Genomic DNA, 16329 nt, shown 5'->3' with positions numbered 1-16329 from the left:
TTCTTCTCTCACAATATGCATGCTCAAACCATTCAACTCGGTGTAGATCGCCCTTACTTCGGACAAGACGAACATGCATAGCAACTCACATGAAATTCAACAATGAGTTGATGGTGTTCCCCGATGAACATGGTTATCGCACAACAAGCAACTTAATAAGAGATAAAGTGCATAATTACATATTCAATACCACAATAGTTTTTAAGCTATTTGTCCCATGAGCTATATATTGCAAAGGTGAATGATGGAATTTTAAAGGTAGCACTCAAGCAATTTACTTTGGAATGGCGGGAAAATACCATGTAGTATAGGTAGATATGGTGGACACAAATGGCATAGTGGTTGGCTCAAGTATTTTGGATGCATGAGAAGTATTCCCTCTCGATACAAGGTTTAGGCTAGCAAGGCTTATTTGAAACAAACACAAGGATGAACTGGTGCAGCAAAACTCACATAAAAGACATATTGAAAACATTATAAGACTCTACACCGTCTTCCTTGTTGTTCAAAACTCAATACTAGAAATTATCTAGACTTTAGAGAGACCAATTATGCAAACCAAATTTTAGCATGCTCTATGTATTCTTCACTAATAGGTGCAAAGTATATGATGTAAGAGCTTAAACATGAGCACAACAATTTCCAAGTATCACATTACCCAAGACATTATAGCAATTACTACATGTATCATTTTCCAATTCCAACCATATAACAATTTAACGAAGAGGAAACTTCGCCATGAATATTATGAGCTAAGAACACATGTGTTCATATGAACCAGCGGAGCGTGTCTCTCTCCCACACAAGCATGATGTAATCCAATTTATTCAAACAAAAACAAAAACAAAAGCACACAGACGCTCCAAGTAAAGCACATAAGATGTGACCGAATAAAAATATAGTTTCAAGAGAAGGAACCTGATAATTTATTGATGAAGAAGGGGATGCCTTGGGCATCCCCAAGCTTAGACGCTTGAGTCTTCTTGATATATGCAGGGATGAACCACCGGGGCATCCCCAAGCTTAGACTTTTCACTCTTCTTGATCGTAGTATATCATCCTCCTCTCTTGACCCTTGAAAACTTCCTCCACACCAAACTCGAAACAACTCATTAGAGGGTTAGTGGACAATAAAAATTAACATGTTCAGAGGTGACACAATCATTCTTAACACTTCCGGACATTGCATAAAGCTACTGGACATTAATGGATCAAAGAAATTCATCCAACATAGCAAAAGAGGCAATGCGAAATAAAAGGCAGAATCTGTCAAAACAGAACATTCCGTAAAGATGGATTTTATTAGGCCACCAGACTTGCTCAAATGAAAATGCTCAAATTGAATGAAAGTTGCGTACATATCTGAGGATCACTTACGTAAATTCGCATAATTTTCTGAGTTACCTACAGAGAATTAGACCCAGATTCGTGACAGCAAATAAATCTGTTTCTGCGCAGTAATCCAAATCTAGTACTTACTTTACTATCAAAGACTTTACTTGGCACAACAAAACACAAAACTAAGATAAGGAGAGGTTGCTACAGTAGTAAACAACTTCCAAGACACAAATATAAAACAAAGTACTGTAGCAAAATAACACATGGGTTATCTCCCAAGAAGTTCTTTCTTTTTAGCCATTAAGATGGGCTCAGCGAGTTTTAATGATGCACTCGCAAGAAATAGTATTTGAAGCAAAAGAGAGCATCAAGAGGCAAATTTGAAACAAATTTAAGTCTAACATGCTTCCTATGCAAGGGAATCTTGTAAATAAACAAGTTCATGAAGAGCAAAGTAACAAGCATAGGAAGATAAAACAAGTGTAGCTTGAAAAATTTCAGCACATAGAGAGGTGTTTTAGTAACGTGAAAATTTCTACAACCATATTTTCCTCTCTCATAATAACTTTCAGTAGCAACATGAGCAAACTCAACAATATAACCATCACATAAAGCACTCTTATCATGAGTCTCATGCATAAAATAATTACTCTCCACATAAGCATAGTCAATTTTATTAGTTGTAGTGGGAGCAAATTCAACAAAGTAGCTATCATTATTATTCTCATAAAGTGTAGGAGGCATAGTATAATCACAACAAAATTTACTCTCCATAGTAGGTTGTACCAAAAGACCACTATCATTATCATCACAAATAGGAAGCAAAGTATCATCAAAGAAAATTTTCTCCTCAATGCTTGGGGGACTAAAAATATCATGAAAACCAGCTTCCCCAAGCTTAGAACTTTCTATATCATTATCAACAATGGTGTTCAAAGCGTTCATACTAATATTACTACCGAGCATGCAAATAAGATTTCATAGGTTTTTTAATTTTCGCATCAAACAATCCATGTTTCAAATCAGGAAATAGAATAAGAAGCTCACTCTTGTACATTATGCCAAACTAGTGTAAACAAGAAACAAAAAGATGCAATTGCAGGATCTAAAGGAAATAGCCTCGAGCACACACACGACGGTAACAGAAAAATACTTTACCTGAGACCGTAGTATGAGAGCCTTTTACCTTTCCTCCCCGGCAACGGCGCCAGAAAAGTGCTTGGCGCGTAGTTGACGAGGGAGGAAAAGTGCTTAGTTGCCGGGCTTGCCAATGTGTGAGTGCCGTTTACCTTCCCTCCCCGGCAACGGCGCCGGAAAAGTGCTTGATGTCTACGGGAGCTTCTATTCTTGTAGACAGGTGTTGGGCCTCCAAGAGCAGAGGTTTGTAGAACAGCAGACAAGTTTCCCTTAAGTGGATCACCCAAGGTTTATCGATCTCGGGGAGGAAGAGGTCAAAGATATCCCTCTCATGCAACCCCGCAACCACAAAGCAAGAAGTCTCTTGTGTCCCCAACACACCTAATAGGTGCACTAGTTCGGCGAAGAGATAGTGAAATACGGGTGGTATGAATAAGTAGTAGCAACGGCACCGGAAAAGTGCTTTGCCCAGGACAAGTAAACAAGCGTAGTAACGCAGCGAGTAGTAACGCAGCAGTAGTAACGCAAGTAAAACGATGAAACAAGCAGCGATAGCGATATTTAGGAACAAGGCCTAGGGATTAGACTTTCACTAGTGGACACTCTCAACATTGATCACATAACAGAATAGATAAATGCATACTCTACACTCTTGTTGGATGATGAACACATTGCGTAGGATTACACGAACCCTCAATGCCGGAGTTAACAAGCTCCACAATAATGCTCATATTTTAGTAACCTTTAGTGTAAGATAGATCAAAAGACTAAACCAAGTACTAGCATAGCATGCACACTCTGTCACCTTCATGCATATGTAGGAGGAATAGATCACATCAATATTATCATAGCAATAGTTAACTTCGCAATCTACAAGAGATCATGATCATAGCATAAACCAAGTACTAACACGGTGCACACATCTGTCACCTTTGCACACGTGCAGGAGGAATAAAACTACTTTAATAACATTGCTAGAGTAGCACATAGATAAATTGTGATACAAACACATTGCAATCATAAAGAGATATAAATAAGCACCTCACTATGCCATTCAACAGTGAATAAGTATTCCGTGAAATATAGCCTAAGAGACCCACACGGTGCACACACTGTCACCTTTACACACGTGGGACAAGGAGTCTCCGGAGATCACATAAGTAAAACTCACTTGACTAGCATAATGACATCTAGATTACAAGTATCATCATATGAATCTCAATCATGTAAGGCAGCTCATGAGATTATTGTATTGAAGCACATAGGAGAGAGATGAACCACATAGCTACCGGTACAGCCCCGAGCCTCGATGGAGAACTACTCCCTCCTCATGGGAGCAAGCAGCGGTGATGAAGATGGCGGTGGAGATGGCAGCGGTGTCGATGGAGAAGCCTTCCGGGGCACTTCCCCGCTCCGGCAGGTGCCGGAACGGAGACTCCTGTCCCCCGGATCTTGGCTTCGCGATGGCGGCGGCTCCGGGAAGGTTTCTGTGGTTTTCGTCGAACGCCCCGAGGTTTTTAGGTCGTGGGCTTTATATAGGCGGAGAGGCGGCGCAGGAGGGCTTCGGGGGCCCACACCCTAGGGGGCGCGCCCCCTTGGCCGCGCCGGGTGTGGTGTGGTGGCCCCGCCCCCTTCTCTCGGTGGTTCTCGTGTGTTCCGGATGCTTCCGGTAAAATAGGAACCCGGGCGTTGATTTCGTCCGATTCCGAGAATATTTCGTTACTAGGATTTCTGAAACCAAAAACAGCAGAAAACAGGAACCGGCACTTCGGCATCTTGTTAATAGGTTAGTTCCAGAAAATGCACGAATATGACATAAAGTGTGCATATAACATGTAGATAACATCAATAATGTGGCATGGAACACAAGAAATTATCGATACGTTGGAGACGTATCAGAGATTGACTTGGTAGTCAAACATATGCCAGTGGACAAGGCTCCTGGTCCTGATGGTTTTAATGGTCAATTCCTCAAGTCTTGTTGGCATATTATTAAACAGGATATTTATCAACTTTGTTTTGATTTTTATGAAGGAAAGTTGGACATTGAAAGTATTAATATGGGTCATATTACCCTCATACCCAAGGTAGCCTCTCCAGAATCTGTTAATGATTTTAGGCCAATTACTCTATTAAACTGCTGTCTCAAGATTATCACAAAAATCCTTGCAAATAGACTACAAAAGGTGGTGTTGAGGATTGTGCATAAAAATCAGTATGGGTTTTTAAAAGGAAGGACCATTCAAGACTCCCTTGCTTCGGCCTTTGAGTTTATTCATCAATGCTCTGCATCCAAAAAGGAAATAATCTTGCTAAAGTTGGATTTTGCAAAAGCTTTTGATACAATTGATCATGGAGCTATGATGAAAATTATGAGGCAAATGGGATTTGATGAGAAATGGATTCAATGGATATCTCTTATTTTTGCCTCTGGAAAGTCCGCAGTCGTCGCTTAATGGAGTCCCCGGAAGGCGGTTCTTCTGTAGGAGAGGTGTAAGACAGGGGGATCCATTGTCTCCTCTTATTTTTGTTCTCGCGTCGACTTGTTACAATCTGCTATTAATAAGGCTTTTCTAGATCATACACTGGAAGCTCCCTATCTTCCTGATTTTGGAATGGATTATCCTGTAATACAGTATGCTGATGACACCCTCATCATTATGCCAGCCTGCACTCAGCAAGTAATGATCATGAAGGACATTTTGAACAAATATGCAGCCTCTACTAGTTTACATATTAATTACAGCAAGTCTGTGCTTATTCCAATTAACTTATCAGAGGAGATTGTTGTACTTATGGCCCAGAATTTTGGCTGCTCCATTGGAAAGATGCCTTTCACATATTTGGGACTACCTCTGGGTACTACTAAACCTACAGTAATGGATCTAATGCCTCTAGTAGATAGAATTGAGAGAAAAATGTCAGCTTCTTACATGATGATGTATTACAGTGGAAGGGTCACAGTAATAAATTCCCTTCTTACTTCCATTGCAATGTTTGCCATGTGTTCTATACAGATCCCTCCAAAAATCCCGGAACACATAGAAAAATTGAGGAGACACTCGCCTTTGGAATAAAAAGACAGAGGAAGGAGAAAAGTGTTTCTCTTTAATTGCTTGGGATAAGGTTTGCAGGCCTAAGAAGAAAGGAGGAGTAGGAGTGTTAAATCTTAAATTACAGAATGAAGCCCTACTCCTAAAGCATTTGCATAAATTCTATAATAAAGAGGATGTACCCTGGGTCACTCTGCTATGGAAGTCTTATTATCAGGAGAAGGTGCCCCATGCTATGCTTCCAGTAGGTTCCTTTTGGTGGAGAGATATATTCAAACTTACCCCAGTATTCAGAGGCATTGCTTCTTGCCAGGTGGGTGATGGCACCACTGTTTTGTTCTGGAAAGACAATTGGATGGGACACATTGCTTCTGATCAATACCCCAGGGCCTTTCCTTTTTCCCTTGATGAAGATAAATCATTCCAAGACTTTATTTCTGCTCCTACACTGGCTGATAATTTCTGGTTACCTGTCTCTTCTCAAGCAAGGGAAGAAATTAGAGAACTTCAGAATACATCCAGAGATTTGGTGTTGGATCCACATGAGAAGGACATATGGGTTTATGATTGGGAGCCACAGCTTTCACATCTCAGAAATACTATCAATATTGTTTTAGAGATATTGCAGTACATGCAGCATATGGATGGTTGTGGAAGTCTAAATGTGTCCCAAAGATGAAATTTTTCTGCTGGTTACTCCTTTCAGATCGGTTAAACACAAGGAATATGCTGAGAAGGAGAAATATCTGTTTGAACACTGGTTATAGCTGCATGCTTTGTCATAATCCCCCTGAGGAAACAGTGGAACATCTTATATTTCACTGTAGCTTTGCTAAACAATGCTGGGATTGCCTTGGTTGTGCTTGGAGTCACACAGGCGATAGATTGCAGGTCATCACACAGGGGAAGAAAAAATGGAAAAAACCAATGTTCATGGAGCTTTTTATGGTGGCATCTTGGAATATCTGGAAGATCAGAAATAACTGGCATTTTAGAGGGATTGCTCCAGATTTGAAAAATTGGACTGTCAACTTTAAAGAGGATTTTAACCTCGTCGGTTCATAGGACTAAGCAAGAACTTCACCCCTTTATCATCTCTCGTAGTCAATTCTCTGTAAAAGCCCTCTAGTTAGACTTCCCCCTACCCCCCCCCCCACCCTCTCCTGTTTGTACATATGTAACTGTTTTTGCCCCATTTAATGCATTAAGTCAGTAGGGTTCCTCACCCTACTGTCCAAGGTTTCAAAAAAAAAACAAATATGTTACCAAACCTCAAGAACTCTAATTAAATCATACAATTATTTATCATATATAGGATAGTTAAACTTAGCACCAGAAATTTTCTCAGAAAAATATGCAATTGGGCGACCCTCTTGCATCAACACACCACCAATTCCAATACCACTAGCATCACATTCAATCTCAAATTGCTTATTGAAATCAAGAAGTGCAAGCAACGGTGCAGAAGTTAACAATCTTTTCAGTTCATCAAAAGCATGATCTTGGGCGACGCCCCACTCAAATGCAACACCCTTTTTAGTCAATTCATTCAAAGGTGCAGCAATAGTACTAAAATTGGGCACAAAACATCGACAAAACCCAGCAAGACCATGCAAACTTTTTACTTGACCCACATTCATGGGAGTAGGCCAATTTTGAATTGCTTCAATTTTAGACACATCTACTTCTACTGCATGCTTAGAGACAACATATCCCAGAAATATGACCTTATCTTTGCAAAATATGCACTTCTCAAGATTACCGAAGAGTTTATTATCACGCAACACTTGCAAAACATGTCGAATGTGCATAGTATGATCAGATTCATTGCGGCTGTAAATTAATATGTCATCAAAGTACACAACCATAAACTTACCAGTAAAATCACGCAAAACATGGTTCATCAATCTCATGAAAGTACTACGTGCATTAGTTAATCCAAAAGGCATCACTAACCACTCATATAGACCAAATTTTGTTTTAAAGGCTGTTTTCTATTCACCCCCCTCTTTCATCCTAATTTGATGATAACCACTACGCAAATCAATTTTAGAGAAAACAAGCAAGACCACTCAATTCATCTAGCATATCCTCTAAACGGGGAATAGGATGACGATATCGAATAGTAATGTTGTTTATCGCTCTACAATCTACACACTTGCGCCAAGTACCATCTTTTTTAGGAACTAAAATAACAGGAACAGCACAAGGACTAAGGCTTATGCGGATACAACCTTTGTCGAGTAGTGTTTGTACTTGTTTCTGAATTTCCTTCGTCTCTTCGGGGTTCGTCCTATATGGTGCCCTGTTGGGCAGCGAGGCTCCGGGGATCAAGTCTATTTGATGTTCAATGCCACGCAATGGTGGCAATCCTGCGGGCACCTCCTTCGGAAACACGTCGCTGAATTCCTACAACACATTAGAAACACCAAGAGAAATAGGGGTCATGTCGTTAGAAACCAAAAGCTCACCCTTGTACATGAGCACAAGAGGCATGGTTGTAGGATCCTCACTAAACTCTCTCATATCTTCTTTGGTGGCTAATATAACTAAGGAATTCACTCTCTCACTTTTTGTTATATCACTCACAGCATTACAATTCTCTCGCCTATCTATAGGTGCATCCTCCAAGTGTACTTCAGTTTTCTGACGAGATTCATTGAAAATTTGCTATGGTGACATAGGCTGCAAGTTAATTTTCCTGCCCTTGCACTCCAAGTGATATGTATTGGCGCGGCCAATGTGTTGCACAGAACGGTCATAGAGCCATGACCGGTCCAATAGTAAGTGACACGCCATCATAGGAACCACATCAAAATCAATGGAATCTTTGTGTGGCCCTATCTTAAAATCAACACGCACCATGTGGTTTACCTTCATCTCACCATTGTCGCTCAACCACTGAATATAGTATGGATGCGGATGCGGTAGATATTTCAGTTTCAGCTTGGCACATAACTCCTTGCTTGCTAGATTGCGACAACTCCCGCCATCAATAATGACCTTGCAAGCCTTATCGGGACCAACTAGTGCCTTTGTTGGGAACAAATTGCAGCGTTGAGTAGATGCACTCGGTTGCACATTAAGAGCACGCTGTGACACAACAATAGTGCGAGCTTCAGACGGATAAGCATCTACACCATCACTGTCATAATCATCATCTTCTGGAGCCTCCGGATCAGCATCATCTCCAGTCTCATACTCATTGTCCTCATTAATAATCATGACCTTGCGGTTAGGACAATCTCTCTTGAAGTGACCTTTGCCACCACATGTATGACAAGCCATATCTCGGTTGCGCGCTGTAGACATGCTAGAGCCACTTCCACTTGTAGTAGGTTCGGGCTTCTTTGTGTTGGACACATTGGAGACCGGCTTGCTAGACGAAGTAGGAAATGTTGCGGGGCGCGAGGATGGCGTCGGTGCCATAGGAGGCGGCGCCCTAGGTGTGTAACGCCCAGCACCAGTAGCACGTCCCTTCATTTGCGCTTCTTCAGCTAATTGTGATTCAGCTTCTCTTGCATGATGTAGCAGCTCATTCATAGTAGTGTAACGGCGATGATGAACAATGCCTTTGATATTATACTTTAAACCATGTAGAAAACGCTTCATTTGTTGGAGATATGCCCAAGAAATAAAATGGTTATTATATATCTTTATGTTTATGATAAATGTTTGCATACCATGCTATAATTGTATTAACCGAAACATTGATACATGTGTGTTATGTAAACAACAAGGAGTCCCTAGTAAGCCTCTTGTATAATTAGCTTGTTGATTAATAGATGATCATAGTTTCATGATCATGAACATTGGATGTTATTAATAACAAGGTTATGTCATTAAATGAATGATGTAATGGACACACCCAATTAAGCGTAGCATAAGATCACGTCATTAAGTTCATTTTCTATAAGCTTTCGATACATAGTTACCTAGTCCTTCGACCATGAGATCATGTAAATCACTTATGCCGGAATGGTACTTTGATTACATCAAACGCCACTGCGTAAATGGGTGGTTATAAAGGTGGGATTAAGTATTCGGAAAGTATGAGTTGAGGCATATGGATCAAGAGTGGGATATTGTCCATCTCGATGACGGATAGATATACTCTGGGCCCTCTCGGTAGAATGTCGTCTAATTAGCTTGCAAGCATATGAATAGTTCATAAGAGATGACATACCACGGTACGAGTAAAGAGTACTTGTCGGACACGAGGTTGAACAAGGTATAGAGATACCGATGATCAAACCTCGGACAAGTAAAATATCGCGTGACAAAAGGAATCGGTATCTTATGTAAATGGTTCAATCGATCACTAAGTCATCGTTGAATATGTGGGAGCCATTATGGATCTCCAGATCCCGCTATTGGTTATTGGCCGGAGAGAAGTCTCAACCATGTATGCATAGTTCACGAACCGTAGGGTGACACACTTAAGGTTTGATGTCGTTTAAGTAGATATGGAATATGGAATGGAGTTCGAATGTTTGTTAGGAGTCTCGGATGGGATCCAGGACATCACGAGGAGGTCCGGAATGGTCCGGAGAATAAGATTCATATATAGGAAGTCATTTTCTAGGTTTGAAAATGATCCGGTGTATTTATGGAAGGTTCTAGAAGGTTCTAGAAAAGTCCGGAAGAAATCACCGCGGAAGGTGGAGTCCCGGAGGGACTCCACCCACCTTGGCCGGCCAGCCTAAGGGAGGAGGAGTCCCAGGTGGACTCCACCCCATGGTGGCCGGCCACCCCACCAAGGAAGGGGTGGGAGTCCCACCTTGAGTAGGAGTCCCACCTTGGGTAGGTTTCGTCCTTATGGAAGGTTTAGGAGTTGGACTCTTATTCGTTTTCTGGGCAAACCCTTGGGGCTATTCCACATATATATAGATGAGGAGAAGGAGGGGGCCGGCCACACCTTGGCCGCACCACCCTTGCCCCTAGAGGTCGGCGCCCATAGCCCCCTCTCCCCAAACCCTAGCCGCCCTCCTCCTCCACCTCTCCCGCATACGCTTTGGCGAAGCCCTGCCGGAGATCTCCACCACCACCGCCACCACGCCGTCGTGCTTCCGGGATTCCGAGGAGGATCTACTACTTCCGCTGCCCGCTGGAACGGGGAGAAGGACGTCTTCATCAACACCGAACGTGTGACCGAGTACGGAGGTGCTGCCCGACTGTGGCACCGTCAAGATCTTCTACGCGCTTTTGAAAGCGGCAAGTGATCATCTTTCGCAACAACGAGATCTAATCTCGTAGGCTTTGGAAATCTTCAAGGGTTAGTCTCATGATCCCCTCGTTGCTACCATCTTCTAGATTGCATCTTGGCTTGGTTTTCGTTCTTGCGGTAGGAAAATTTTTGTTTTCTATGCTACGAATCCCATCAGTGGTATCAGAGTCGTGTCTATGCATAGATTGGTTGCACGAGTAGAACACAATTGTTTTGTGGGCGTTGATGCTTTGTTGTCTTTAGTTCGTGTACTTTGCATCTTGCGGCATGGTGGGATGAAGCGGCTCGGGCTAACTTTACATGACCGCGTTCATGAGATTTGCTCCACGCTCGACATGCAACTTTTATTGCATAAGTGGCTTTGCGGGTGTCTGACTCTCCCACCATAGTGAAGATCCAATTTACTCTTTCTATTGACAACACTAGTATCACCGTTGTGGTTCATGTTCGTAGGTAGATTGGATCTTACTCGAAAACCCTAAACCACGTAAAATATGCAAACCAAATTAGAGACGTCTAACTTGTTTTTGCAGTGGTTTGGTGATGTGATATGGCCATGATGTGATGATGAATATGTATGAGATGATCATTATTGTATTGTGGCAACCGGCAGGAGCCTTATGGTTGTCTTTAAATTTCATGTTGAGTATTATTTCAAAGTAGTTGTAATAGTTGCTACATGGGAGAACAATCATGAAGACGGTGCCATTGACCTTGACGCTATGCCGACGATGATGGAGATCATGCCCATTGATGATGGAGATCATGTTCGTGCTTTGGAGATGAAGATCAAAGGCGCAAAGACAAAGGGGCCATATCATATCACATATGAATTGCATGTGATGTTAATCTTTTTATGCATCTTATATTGCTTAGATCGCGATGGTAGCATTATAAGATGATCCCTCTCACTAAATATCAAGATAATATAGTGTTCATCCTTAGTATGCACCGTTGCTAAGACTTGTCGTTTCGAAGCATCACGTGATGATCGGGTGTGATAGATTCTACATGTGCATACAACGGGTGCAAGCCAGCTTTGCACACGCGGATACTAAGGTTGCCTTGACGAGCCTAGCATGTACGTACATGGTCTCGGAACACGGGATACCGAAAGGTAGAGCATGAGTCATATGATTGATATGATGAACACTTTGAGTGTTCGCCTTTGAAGTTACATCTTGTCTTGTGATGATCGGACTTGGTGTAGTGGATTTGGTTCGTGTGATCACTAAGACAATGTGAGGGATATTGTTTTGAGTGGGAGTTCACCTAGTTTAATTTTGTAGAATTAAAATTTGAACTCAATTTGTCATAAACTTAGTCTAAACTCTTTGCAAATATATGTTGTAGATCATGGCGTCCCCATCAATCAATTTTAACCAGTTCCTAGAGAAAGAAAAGCTTAAAAGCAATGGTAGCAACTTCACCGACCGGGTTCCGTCCTGTGAGGATCTTCCTCAATGGCGGAAATCTGCAATATGTGCTTGATGCACCGCTAGGTCCCCCACCACCACCTGCAGTATCCGAGGAAGAAAAGAATGTTTACGAGACTCGGGTGATTCGGTACTCTCAAGTTCAGTGTGTCATCCTATGCAGCCTAGAGGCGGAGCTCCAAAAAAAAATTGAGCACCACGACCCTTATGAGCTGGTCAATGAGTTGAAAACGATATTTCAAAGTCATGCGGCCGTGGAAAGCTATGAGGCTTCGAAGAACTTCTTTGGTTGTATGATGGAAGAGGGCAGCTCCGTTAGTGAGCACGTGCTCGCTATGTCCGGGCATGTGAAGAAGCTCAGTGACTTGGGGATAGTGATTCCTAACCAGCTGGGTATTCATCGTGTCCTCCAATCACTGCCACCAAGTTACAAGAACTTCGTGATGAACTACAACATGCAGAACATGAACAAGGAGTTACCTGAACTCTTCTCCATGCTAAAGTCTGCTGAGGTTGAGATACAGAAAGAACACCAAGTGTTGATGGTCAACAAGACCACCAGTTTCAAGAAATAAGGCAAACCTAAGAAGGGCAACTCCAAGAAGGGCGGCAAGAAAGCTGCCGCGCCTCCTGAGAAGCCTAAGGCTGGCCCTAAACCTAATACTGAGTGCTATTACTGCAATGGGAAGGGGCACTGGAAGCGTAATTGCCCCAAGTACTTGGCTGATCTGAAGAGTGGCCTTGTCAAGAAGAAGAAAGGTATATCTGATATACATGTTATAGATGTCTATCTTACTGGTTCTCGTACTAGTGCCTGGGTATTTGATACTGGTGATACGTCTCAAACGTATCTATAATTTCTTATGTTCCATGCTACTTTTATGATGATACTCACATGTTTTATACACATTATATGTCATATTTATGCATTTTCCGGAACTAACCTATTGACGAGATGCCGAAGTGCCGCTTCTGTTTTCTGCTGTTTTTGGTTTCAGAAATCCTAGTAAGGAAATATTCTCGGAATTGGACGAAATCAACGCCCAGCATCTTATAATTCCACGAAGCTTCCAGAACACCAGAGAGGCACCAGAGGGGAACCCTGGGGGGCCCACACGTGGTGGCGGTGCGGCCAAGGAGCCAGGCGCGCCCCCCTGTTGTGTGGCGGCTCCGTAACCCCTCCGACTCTGCCTCTTCACCTATAAGAAGCCCCCTGACCTAAATCTTCGATACGGAAAAGCCACGGTACGAGAAACCTTCCAGAGCCGCCGCCATCGCGAAGCCAAGATCTGGGGGGCAGAAGTCTCAGTTCCGGCACGCCGCCGGGACGGGGAAGTGCCCCCGGAAGGCATCTCCATCGACACCACCGCCATCTTCATCAACGCTGCTGTCTCCCATGAGGAGGGAGTAGTTCTCCATCGAGGCTAAGGGCTATACCGGTAGCTATGTGGTTCATCTCTCTCTCCTATGTACTTCAATACAATGATCTCATGAGCTGCCTTACATGATTGAGATCCATATGATGAGCTTGTAATCTAGATGTCGTTATGCTATTCAAGTGGATTTTACTTATGTGATCTCCGGAGACTCCTTGTCCCACGTGTGTAAAGGTGACAAGTGTGTGCACCGTGTGGATCTCTTAGGCTATATTTCACAGAATACTTATTCACTGAGTTATGATTTGAGTTGGATGTCTCTATGAAATTGTAGTGTGTTAGTACCTCCTATGAATGCTCACAGTGACAGCGTTGGGTGTTTATTAGTACTTGGGAATACATCTTTAAGGTTTGCCTACATGATGAATTAGTGTTCGTTATCTTGCCAAAGAGTAATTCAGAATAGCATAGTGAAGTGCTTATATTTATATTCAATTATGATTGCAATGTTGAGAGTGTCCACTAGTGAAAGTATGATCCCTAGGCCTTGTTTCCAAATACTGCAATCATCGCTTATTTACTGGTTCAGCCGCATGTTTACTTCCCGCAATATTACTACCATCAATCGCACGCCACTAAGCTATTTTCTCGCCGCCGTTACTACTGCTCATATTCATTCATACCACTTGTATTTCACTATCTCTTCGCCGAACTAGTGCACCTATATATCTGACAAGTGTATTAGGTGTGTTGGGGACACAAGAGACTTCTTGTATCGTAATTGCAGGGTTGCTTGAGAGGGATATCTTTGTCCTCTACCTCCCTGAGTTCGATAAACCTTGGGTGATCCACTTAAGGGAAACTTGCTGCTGTTCTACAAACCTCTGCTCTTGGAGGCCCAACACTGTCTACTGGAAAAGAAGCGTGAGTAGACATCAAGCTATTTTCTGGCGCCGTTGCCGGGGAGGTAAGGTAAAAGGCACTCACACTCCGGTCCCAGGTAACTAAGTTATTTTCTGTTGCCGTTGTAAGTGCTCGAAGCTATTTCCTTTAGATCCTGCAATTGCATCTTTTTGTTTCTTGTTTTACACTAGTTAGGCATAATGGAAAACAATGAGCTTCTTATTCTATTTCCTGAGTTAAGACATGGATTGTTTGATGCGAAAATTAAAAAAACCTATGGAATCTTATTTGCATGCTAGTAGCAATGATATTAGTATGAAGCTTTGAACACCATTGTTGCTAATGATATGGAAAACTCTAAGCTTGGGGAAGCTGATTTTGATGAGCATGATATTTTTAGTCCCCCAAGCATTGAGGAGAAAATTTTCTTTGATGATACTTTGCCTCCTATTTATGATGATTATAATGATAGTGGTCTTTTGGTGCCACCTACTATGGAGAGTAAATTTTATTATGATTATACTATGCCTCCTACACTTGATGAGAATAATAATGATAGCTACTTTGTTGAATTTGCTCCCACTACAATTAATAAGAATGACTATGCTTATGTTGGGAGTAGTAATAATTTTTATGCATGAGACTCATGATAAGAATGTTTCATTTGATAGTTATATTGTTGAGTTTGTTCATGATGCTACTGAAAATCATTATGAGAGAGGAAAATATGGTTGTAGAAGTTTTCATGTTACTAAAACACCTCTCTATATGCTGAAAATCTTGAAGTTGCGCTTGTCTAGTTTTCCTATGCTTGTTGCATTATGCCTACATGACTTGTTTATTTACAAGATTCCTATGCATAGGAAGTGGGTTAGGCTTAAATTTGTTTTGAATTTGCTTCTTGATGCTCTCTTTTGCTTCAACTCTTATTTCTTGCGAGTGCATCATTAAAACTGCTGAGCCCATCTTAATGGCTATAAAGAAAGCACTTCTTGGGAGATAACCCATGTCTTTATTTTACTACAGCAATTTTGTTTTATATTTGAGTCTTGGAAGTTGTTACTACTGTAGCAACCTCTCCTTATCTTTATTTTATTGCATTGTTGTGCCAAGTAAAGTCTTTGATAGTAAAGTCAATACTAGATTTGGATTACTGCGCAGAAACAGATTTCTTGCTGTCACGAATTTCAATATACCTCTCTGTAGGTAACTCAGAAAAATCTGCCAATTTACGTGCGTGATCCTCAAATATGTACGCAACTTTCATTCAATTTGAGCATTTTCATCTGAGCAAGTCTGGTGCCTCTAAAAATTTCGTCTTTACGGACTGTTCTCTTTTGACAGATTCTGCCTTTTATTTCGCATTGCCTGTTTTGCTGTGTTGGATGGATTTCTTTGTTCCATTAACTTCCAGTAGCTTTGTGGAATGTCCAGAAGTGTTAAGAATGATTGTGTCACCTCTGAACATGTGAATTTTTGATTATGCACTAACCCTCTAATGAGTTTGTTTTGAGTTTGGTGTGGAGGAAGTTTTCAAGGGTCAAGAGAGGAGGATGATATACTATGATCAAGAAGAGTGAAAAGTCTAAGCTTGGGGATGCCCCCATGGTCCATCCCTGCATATTTCAAGAAGACTCAAGCATCTAAGCTTGGGGATGCCCAAGGCATCCCCTTCTTCATCGACAACTTATCAGGTCATTTCTCTTGAAACTATATTTTTATTCAGTCACATCTTATGTACTTTACTTGGAGCGTCTGTTTGTTTTTGTTTTTGTTTTTGTTTTTGTTTGAATAAAATATGATCCATCATGCTTGTGTTGGAGAGAGACACGCTCCGCTGTTTCGTATGAACGCATGTG

This window comes from Lolium rigidum, chromosome 7 (assembly GCF_022539505.1).
Source record: "Lolium rigidum isolate FL_2022 chromosome 7, APGP_CSIRO_Lrig_0.1, whole genome shotgun sequence".
NCBI classification, from domain to species: Eukaryota; Viridiplantae; Streptophyta; class Magnoliopsida; order Poales; family Poaceae; genus Lolium; species Lolium rigidum.
Note: the sequence above shows the minus strand (reverse complement) of the source record.